The sequence below is a fragment of the Cannabis sativa genome, chromosome 4 (genome assembly GCF_029168945.1).
Source record: "Cannabis sativa cultivar Pink pepper isolate KNU-18-1 chromosome 4, ASM2916894v1, whole genome shotgun sequence".
In the NCBI taxonomy this organism is placed as follows: domain Eukaryota; kingdom Viridiplantae; phylum Streptophyta; class Magnoliopsida; order Rosales; family Cannabaceae; genus Cannabis; species Cannabis sativa.
Window position 1 is genome coordinate 61,108,989 of NC_083604.1, and position 9,098 is coordinate 61,118,086.

Sequence of the window (9,098 nt, forward strand, 5' to 3'; positions counted from 1 at the left end):
CAAAACTAAAAGTTTCCCTATCGATAACTAGCATGACAATACCCTAATTATTGAGGAAACACTAAAACTAAGACTCTGAAAAATTGGATTTCTGGGGTTCTACTTAGTGAAATGGTTAACTGGTTCTACATTACCTACAGACGAGTTAATTGGTTCATACCTAAAAACCCCAACACTTTGAAACTCAGCCAAATTTTCCCTAATTTCTCTCAAACTTTCCAAAACACCTATACTAACATCCAACAATGATTCCAAGCAGTAATAGTAAGAAAAATGCACAAAAATCAAAACTCCATCACAAGAATTAGGCACCAAAACCACAAGATTCAAGCCTAAAACAACCTTACTAAATAGCATGAAATAATTAAATACTCGAAATTGCATGCCCAAAGCTAAGGAACAACTAACAAAACTTAAAAGAGCAAGTTCTAGGGCTCTTACCTTTGAATTACTCCACTTGATTCCAGTTAACACTCCTCAAATTCACACAAAAATCCCTGGTTGCTGTTGGTTTTAGCTGGGTTCGAAAATGGTAAGGGTGGAGGAGAACAAATTTGGGTTTTTTCTTCTTTTTCTTTTAATTAACTAATTTCACTAACTAATCCAAAAACTAAGGCTGAATTAACACCTAATAGCCAGCTGTCAAGCTACAAACCAGCCACCTAATCCCCCAAACCAAAATAATGCCCTTACTTCCAATATAAGCAACTTATAAGCTTAGGGGTAAAATGGTCCAAACCATAACCCCATCTAAATCCGACATTCCTAGTATTTGTTATGTTTGTCTCACTAAGAATTAGGTTCTAAACTTACCTATATGACTAATGGCCATCCATCACATTTTCCATTGTTGTAGAGCAAAAATTATAAAAATTGCATAATTCATAATTAACATAAATAACACTCTTAGAGTTTAATAAAATCTCTAGAATTGAGAAATTATAACTCTAATGGCCATTTCTAAAAATGGGGCCCACCATAATATAAAATCAAATGTAATTATAAAATATCAATAATTAATGCTAATTGCCTTTTCTAATCCATAATCTAATCATGCGGTCATTACAATTATCCCCCATTAAAAGGATTTCGTCCTCAAAATCTAACTTGAATGTTGAGCCCTCATGTCGGACTCTAGCTTCCAGGTGGCTTCTTCCACCATCCTGTTCTTCTAGAGTACCTTGACCAAAGTTATGGTCTTATTTCGAAGAACTTTTTTTTTTTCCTATCAAGGATTTGAACTATTTGTTCCTTATAGGATAAGTCCAATTGTAGTTCTAGGGCTTCGTAACTCAAGACACGAGTCGGGTCTGTCACATATTTCCTGAGCATTGAAATATGAAATACATTATGAACAGCTGACAACGCTGGTGGTAAGGCTAGCCAATACGCTACCTACCTAACCTTCTCGAGTATCTTAAATGGCCCTATAAACCTAGGGCTTAACTTGCCCCTCTTTCCAAAGCGCTTCATACCTTTCAATGGTGAAGCTCACAGGAAAACATGTTCTCCTGCCTGAAATGCAACGCCTCTGCGCTTCGGATCAGCGTAACTTTTCTGCCTGCTTTGCAAAGCAAGCATATGAGCCTTGATATTGCCTATTGCTTCATTGGTACTTTGAACTAACTCAAGACCCAAATACTTCCTTTCCCCTATTTCGTCCTAATGAATTGGAGAACGACACTTCCTACCGTACAACATTTCATTGGGAGCCATCCCTATTGTACTTTGATAGCTATTATTGTAGGAAAATTATATCAAAGGCAAGTATTTACTCAATGAACGCTCAAAGTCCTTCACACAGGCTCGCAATAAATCTTCTAGTACTTGAATTATTCTCTCTAATTGCCCGTCAGTCTGAGGACTTATCCAGAATTTTAATGTAAACTTTGGATCCCTATTTGAAACAATGGATTTTGGAGCTCCATGGAGACGAACTATCTCCTTCACATACAACTATGCATACTGATCCACTGTATAGGTTGTTTTTACTAGAAAAAAATGTGCTGACTTCATTAAATGGTCTACTATGACCCATACTGAGTCATACATTCTCGTTGTTCTGGGAAAACCAACTACGAAGTCTATCGTAATATCCTCCCACTTCAATTCAGGAAGTGCTAGTGGTTGCAATAACCCTACTGGTTTTTTATGTTCTTCCTTGATTTCCTGACATGTTAAACATTTAGACACGTATTCCACTACATCTTTCTTCATTCCACGCCACCAATAATAGGGTTTCAAGTATTGGTATATTTTGGTAGTACCCAGGTGGAACAAATAAGGTGTAGTATGAGCCTCATCAAGTATCACTTTTTTGAGCTCATTACTATTTGGAAACCCAAACCCAAGCCATGTAAAGTAGCATTCCATAATTCAAGATCGAAAAGTCCTTAGGTTGACCCGCCAATACCTCATCTCGAATTTAAACTAACTCAGGGTCTTCTAATTATGTCTTTCTAATTCTTTTCAAAAAATTTGATTGAAGTGTTAGGTTATGTAATTTCCCAATCACAAACTCAAGTCCAGCCTTAATCATATCTGAGGCCAACTGGGATGCTATCTCTGTGGTACTAAAAACTTGCCCGGGACCTTTTTTGCTAAAAGAATCCGCCATTACATTGTCTATCCTGTGATGATATAAAATCTCACAGTCATAATCTTTGACTAATTCCAACAACCGTGTAACGTCCTCGCTTCAAGGCTCCATTGGGCCATTACACCCATGGAAGGATGGCTCTTATACACGAGTACATCACTCTGGGTGCTTCTTGGAATGATGACTGGCCCTACAAACCAACACGAGTGCTTCCAGTGTGCTTTGTCCTCACTCGCACACTTCTTGGGAAGTTTTCCCAAGAGGTCACCCATCCTGAAATTGCCCTAAGTCAAGCACGCTTAACCGTGGAGTTCTTTCGTGATGGACTACCAAAAAATAAGATGCACCTTATTGATATAGGTAGTACCAATCAATCCATTTAAGCCCTCTTCAACTATGTAGTCCCATACCTACACAATCTCATAATCATCACACTTGACCTTCCCCAAGCGATGTGGGATTTCACAACTTACTTGGTATTTCCCCTTACGGATCACGGGACTACTAATTGTCACACACCATCTCTATCTCATATTCAAATCCTTCTAAGTGAAAAAAATACTTAAGGCTCTTGTGGTCTATATAGATCTCACATTTTCCCCATACAAATAATGTTGCATATCTTTAGAGCAAACACAACAGCATCAAGAGCTAAATCATGTGTTGGATAATGTTGTTCATATTCTTTCAATTGATGGGAGGCATAGGCTATAACCCTGCCAGCTTGCATCAGAACACATCTTAGACCCTATTTGGATGCATCACAAAAAACAACAAACTTTTCTTGATGTGATGGCAAAGCTAACACTGGTGTTGTGATCAGCCATTATTTCAACTCCTGAAAACTTATTTCACACTTGTTGGACCATATAAACTGCTGGCTCTTCTTAGTTGACTCCATTAGTGGCATTGAAATCATAGAAAAACCTTTGAAAAAACGTCGATAATATCCTGCCAACCTGAGAAAACTTTCTACTTCCATAACTGTTCTTGGCCTTGGCTAATTTTTAATGGACTCGATCTTTCGAAGATCGACCGTAATTCTATCTTTTCTGACAATATGCCCTAAAAAGGACACTTTTAACAACTAGAATTCACACTTTATAAACTTTGCATATAGCTTATGATCCCTGAGTCGTTGTAAAACCATTCGGAGATGTTGCTCATGCTTTTCTTCTGTCTGAGAGTGTACAAGGATCTCGTCAATAAACACTATAACACAGTTATCAAGGAAATCCTTGAACACTCTGTTCATGAGATCCATTAAGGTTGGTGGAGCATTTGTTAATCCAAACGACATCATCAAGAACTCGTAATGACCATACCTGATCTGAAATGCGGTCTTTGGAATATCTTCCTCTCGAATCCTCAGCCGATGATAACCAAAATGCAAGTCAATCTTAGAGAATACATTCTTACCCTAGAGCTGATCGAACAAATCATCAATCTTGGGCAATGGATACTTGTTCTTGATTGTCACCTTGGTTAATTCCCTATAATCAATACACATTCGAAGAGATCCATCCTTCTTTTTCACAAACAAAACTGGAGCTCCCTAGGGTGATACATTGGGTTGTCGAGTAAACCCTAAATATAGCATCTCTTGAAGTTGTATCTTTAGCTCCTTAAGTTCTGCCGGGGCCATCCTGTATGGTGCCTTAGAAATAGGTTTTACTCCAGGTGCCAAGTCAATTATGAAATCTATCTCTTGCTGTGGCGGTAATCCCGAAAAACATCAAGAAACTCTCTTAGAACTCTGAGATCCTCATGCCCAAATGTTTCAGGTCTACTAAAGTTAAATACAACTGCTAAAAATCCTACACATCCACTGTGTAGTAAATCTTTAGCCCTTAAAACTGAAATAATCGGGATCTAAGAACCTTGAACAGATCTAACATAAACAAATGGATCTTCGGCCTTAGGTTGGAAAGTTACCATCTTCCGTTTGCAGTCAATACTAGTTGAATACTTGGACAAAAAATCTATCCCAAGTATAATATCAAACTCTGTTAATTCCAGCTCTACTAGGTCAACACTCAACTCCCTATTTTCAACCCTAACTGGCATAGACCTAATCCACCTTTTGAAGATAACTAATTCTCCACTAGGTAGTAGGGTTCTAAACCCTCTTTCAATGAAATCATAAGGCCTACCCAATTGATTAATTACTCTCGATGCCATATATGAATGTGTTGCCCCAGAGTTAAACAATACAGTAAAATAGGAGTTGTTGACAAGAAGCTGACCTATCACCACAGAAGGGTTGGCTGCGTCATCAGCTTGAGTGATAGCAAACACCCCAGTAGGTACAGGATTTGCCTCTTACTTCTGTTTTTCTTTCTTTGTTTAAGGGAAATCTTTCTTAAAATGCCCAACCATGCCACACTAGAAGCATATTTTTTGGTTGCATTCTCCGAGACGATGTTTCTTACATCGACGGCACTTAGGGTAAGAATAACTCTGGCATCCTCCTCTACCTTGGTACCCTCAGAACCTTTTGTTTTATCCCGAACCACTAGATGTCAGGAAAGTCTTCCTCTTCTAATCAGCAGTGGAATCACCAGTGTCCCTACCATATCCAGAAGTAGGAAGAGTGGTGGTCCCACCAACACTTGGAGTCTCTCGGGGCTCCTGAAGAAATTTCACGTCACCCTTAGCTTGAAGAGCCTTCTCAACAATTTCAGCATAAGTCATTGTGTCACTTGTAGTAATCACCAGATCATGTTTAATCTTGGCATTTAAACCCGCCAAGTATTTTTCTTTCTTACTGAAATTCGTGGGTACTATACCCGAAGAAAACTTGGCTAAATGGTCAAACTTCGTTGTGTTTTCCGTTACTGACAAGCCTTCTCCCTAAACCAAGTCAGTGAATTGTTTTCGCTTACCACTGCATACTGCCTCATTATAATACTTGGCATTGAACAATGCCCTAAAGTCTTCCTGGGTCATAGTGGTTACATCTCAGGTGCGGGACACTAACTCCAACCACACGAGTGCGTCTTTCTAGAACTGAAACATAGCGAAGTTACCCAATCATTCCTAGTGACACCCATAAAGTTAAGGATCCTCTCATTAATGTAATTCACTGTTCAACTTTCAAGACATATGGACCTCCCAAAATAACTGGAGGCACCTGCTTGTGAAACCTCTCATATAAATGTTCCATACGGTTGCTGTTAACGCTGATTTTTGTTAACTAATTAAATTTGAGCCTTACAGTACACACAGAAAAAATAAAAGCTGTAAAAATAAAAATATGAACACATGGTTTTTTTACGTGGTTTTGCAGTTAAAATTCTGCATAGTAAATGAGTCAATCTTATTTAGATTTTTGATTATTTTTTATGACCTCTCTTGTATGAGTTTTTTCGTCCCTTTTTTGATCTTCTTTGTCACTATTTATAATTACATAGTAGACAGTTAATTACAAAGTTGATATGTTTACAACAATCATCCCTAAAATCATGGGATTTGATTACATATCACGTAGTGTAAATGCGATTTATGATTTGAAAATCATATAGCTGTGATTTTCCCGCTTTTACTGGGTCAAAATGATTGTGTTTCAAACACTTCTTTAATTATTGTTTCTAGAGTTGTCTCGAAAGAAGCTTGGTTCCAGTGATCTCAATAGTGAGCTGGGGCCATTTTTCCTTTCGAGGTCGACGATGCATGTCTTGTGTCGATCGCTCTTTGAAGCATATTTGAATGTTAACTTCTTGACTTGCCAGGGTTGTGAGCCTCGCTAGCATTGATGGGATGAAGTAATAGGAAGTCTTCCCATAGCGAGATGGGCACCTTGCTTACTTGGTCTCGAGCTGATCTGACACTTAGTTTGTACACTAAGATCTTTTGCAATTGATATATGTCGCTTTCGTCTTCCAATGTGTACTATCCTTTGATGCCTCGCAATTCGCATTCAGCGACATATGCTTTCTCACTAACAAGCTAAGTACCAGTTTGTATATTGATTCCTCGCTTAAGACCTTACAGTCTACAGGTTACAAATATACTCTAATACTTACGTAATTAATGAGTGATTCCATAAAAAGCGATTGCACCGATCCATATTCCCTTTTATCTTGACATGTATCCTCCACTGAGATGGCAACTGAATTTTCGGTATAACAATTGCCCCTTAAAAAGTTCTTTTTTTTTAGAAAAAAGAGCTTTTTGATAATTACAGAGGGCATTTGCATCAAAATCCCTTCTTGGAAAATATTCGTCCTTTAATTCTGGCAGTTGTACGGTTTCGAGGATCATTATGAGTCGTCCCTTCATATTCTTCCCTCGAACAGTTAGATTTCCCTAGCTTTCTTATCACTGGAATTTGTGTATAAAAGGGCAGCTCAAGCTTGTCATTTTTCACAAACTTCTAGCTTTTTTGGAGAAATCCATTTTTAGAATGGATCATCTCTTTCATGTTGGAATGTCCCTTCAGAGTTTAGAAGTTCACTCACCAAAACTCATTGTTGACTTCGCTTTTAGCCAACGACAATGAGTCTTTTTGATAAGCGATAAACGATATGTCGTAATGAGAATATATATAAGAAAGCAATAATAAGACACATGAATTTTATAGAGGTTCAGCCCCGAGCAGTTCGGTATTAGCCTAATCCTCGTTATTTGTATTGACTTAAGAACAAGGAAGAAGTTTCCTTTTCTTATAGATCTTACAATAGTATCTCTGAATATATAATTCTTAGATAATAATATAGCCTTAGCTTACTCCGTATCGACTTATAATTTCTCGGTCCTTTGCCCAGTGAAAATTCCTCACTATTTATAGGACTGGGAAACTTGAGGAGGAAGAGTTTCCTCTCTCGTTACAATGCGCATAAATAGAAAGATCGTGTGATCAATGCTGAATGCAAAGATCGTGGTATTGAGGCTGAATACACCGATAGTGGGAAGATGTGTATGCCACATCCACGTACGTTGATCCCTGAGTTGTAAGGATTGAGCTGGTGACTCATGATGCGTCAAGCTGAATTCGCTAAGTGTTGATCATTCTGCACAGCTCGTTGAATATTTCATTCTGAATGTGCCAGCGAGGCATCCTGCTCGGCATATTGTTCCGAGCAGATGCTCCAAGTGAAGTCCACGTGTCACCATTCTCGTGATGCCACGTCAGAGTGCCAAATTCGTGATAACATTTGCCCCCTAAGTTTGTACGGGACCTCTGAGGTTGCGTGTAGACTTATTCCGAGCTGGCTCGTCCTTTGGATGGGGACACGTGTCGAGCATGACAGTTCGAGACTCGATGCGAAGCTGACTGGGTGTAACACCCTAACTAACTTAGGCGTATTACGTGATTTTTGAACATGCTGTGCAGCTCGTTGCTAATCAACGAGGTTTATGGAAAAACGTGATTAATTAAAATTTTTGCTTTTTAATTAAACTTATAAAATAATATTACAAAAGACTCGGGATCCCGATTATAAAATCATTTACAAAAACATTTAACTGTTTAACTGATACACAAAATAAAAGTCGCCTAGCGACCAGTTACAAAATCAGCCTCGCTGTCCCGATGATCGTACGCTCCAGGCCTAACCGTCCCGACATGTACAATCTTCACAAGCTCGCTCACGATCCATCAGCTTTAGCCTTGCCTTTACCTACACATAAATGTAGAACTATGAGTCGACAGACTCAGTAAGAAAAGCATAATAATAATCGTACATAAATCCCGGTCATGATCAGACGCCCATACCCCTGATCATAACCCTAACTGCCGTGTCCAACACGATACTAAGTCCCGCTACTGTCGTGTCCAACACGGTACTGAGCCACTACTGCCATGTCCAACATGGTACTGAGTTCTGAACGTTCATAGGGACGGTACTATTGACAAGTACCCTCCTGATCGGTCGAACCGGTCATACTCCGGCTGCTGGTCATACTCCAGCCTGTACCGACGGGATACGTCAATAGTACGGAACCACCAACCAAGTGTTAGCCTGATCGGTCGAACCGGTCATACTCCGGCTGCTGGTCATACTCCAGCCTGTACCGACGTGACAGGGTTGGGTGGTTCGAAGCCAACATACATAACTAATGTAGACTAACAGGCTTCCTACATGCACGCTAAGCATGTAATCTACATATGCATACTGTTATACTAATCTTACCTGGATTCCGAATTCAGGTGTCTTGCCAACCCGATTTGGAACTTTAGCTGAGCGACGGATTACAGGCTCCTAAACCATAAAAATCACAACACTATAAGTGACACGCTAAATCACTTCCCGGGGACTTAAACTAGGAACTAAAAGTTTCCCTATCGATAAAAAGCATGGCAATACCCCCTAAAACATAAAAACGAGGAAAACTAGGGTCCCTGAATTTTCCCCACCCGGTAGACCGGTTGCCCAACCGGAATTCCGGTTCTGGAAAATTTAGAACCCTCATCCGGAATTCAGGATGCACAACCGGAATTCCGGTTCCTCGCAGGCAGCAAACCCAAATTTTCATAACTTGCACAAATCAACCCCAA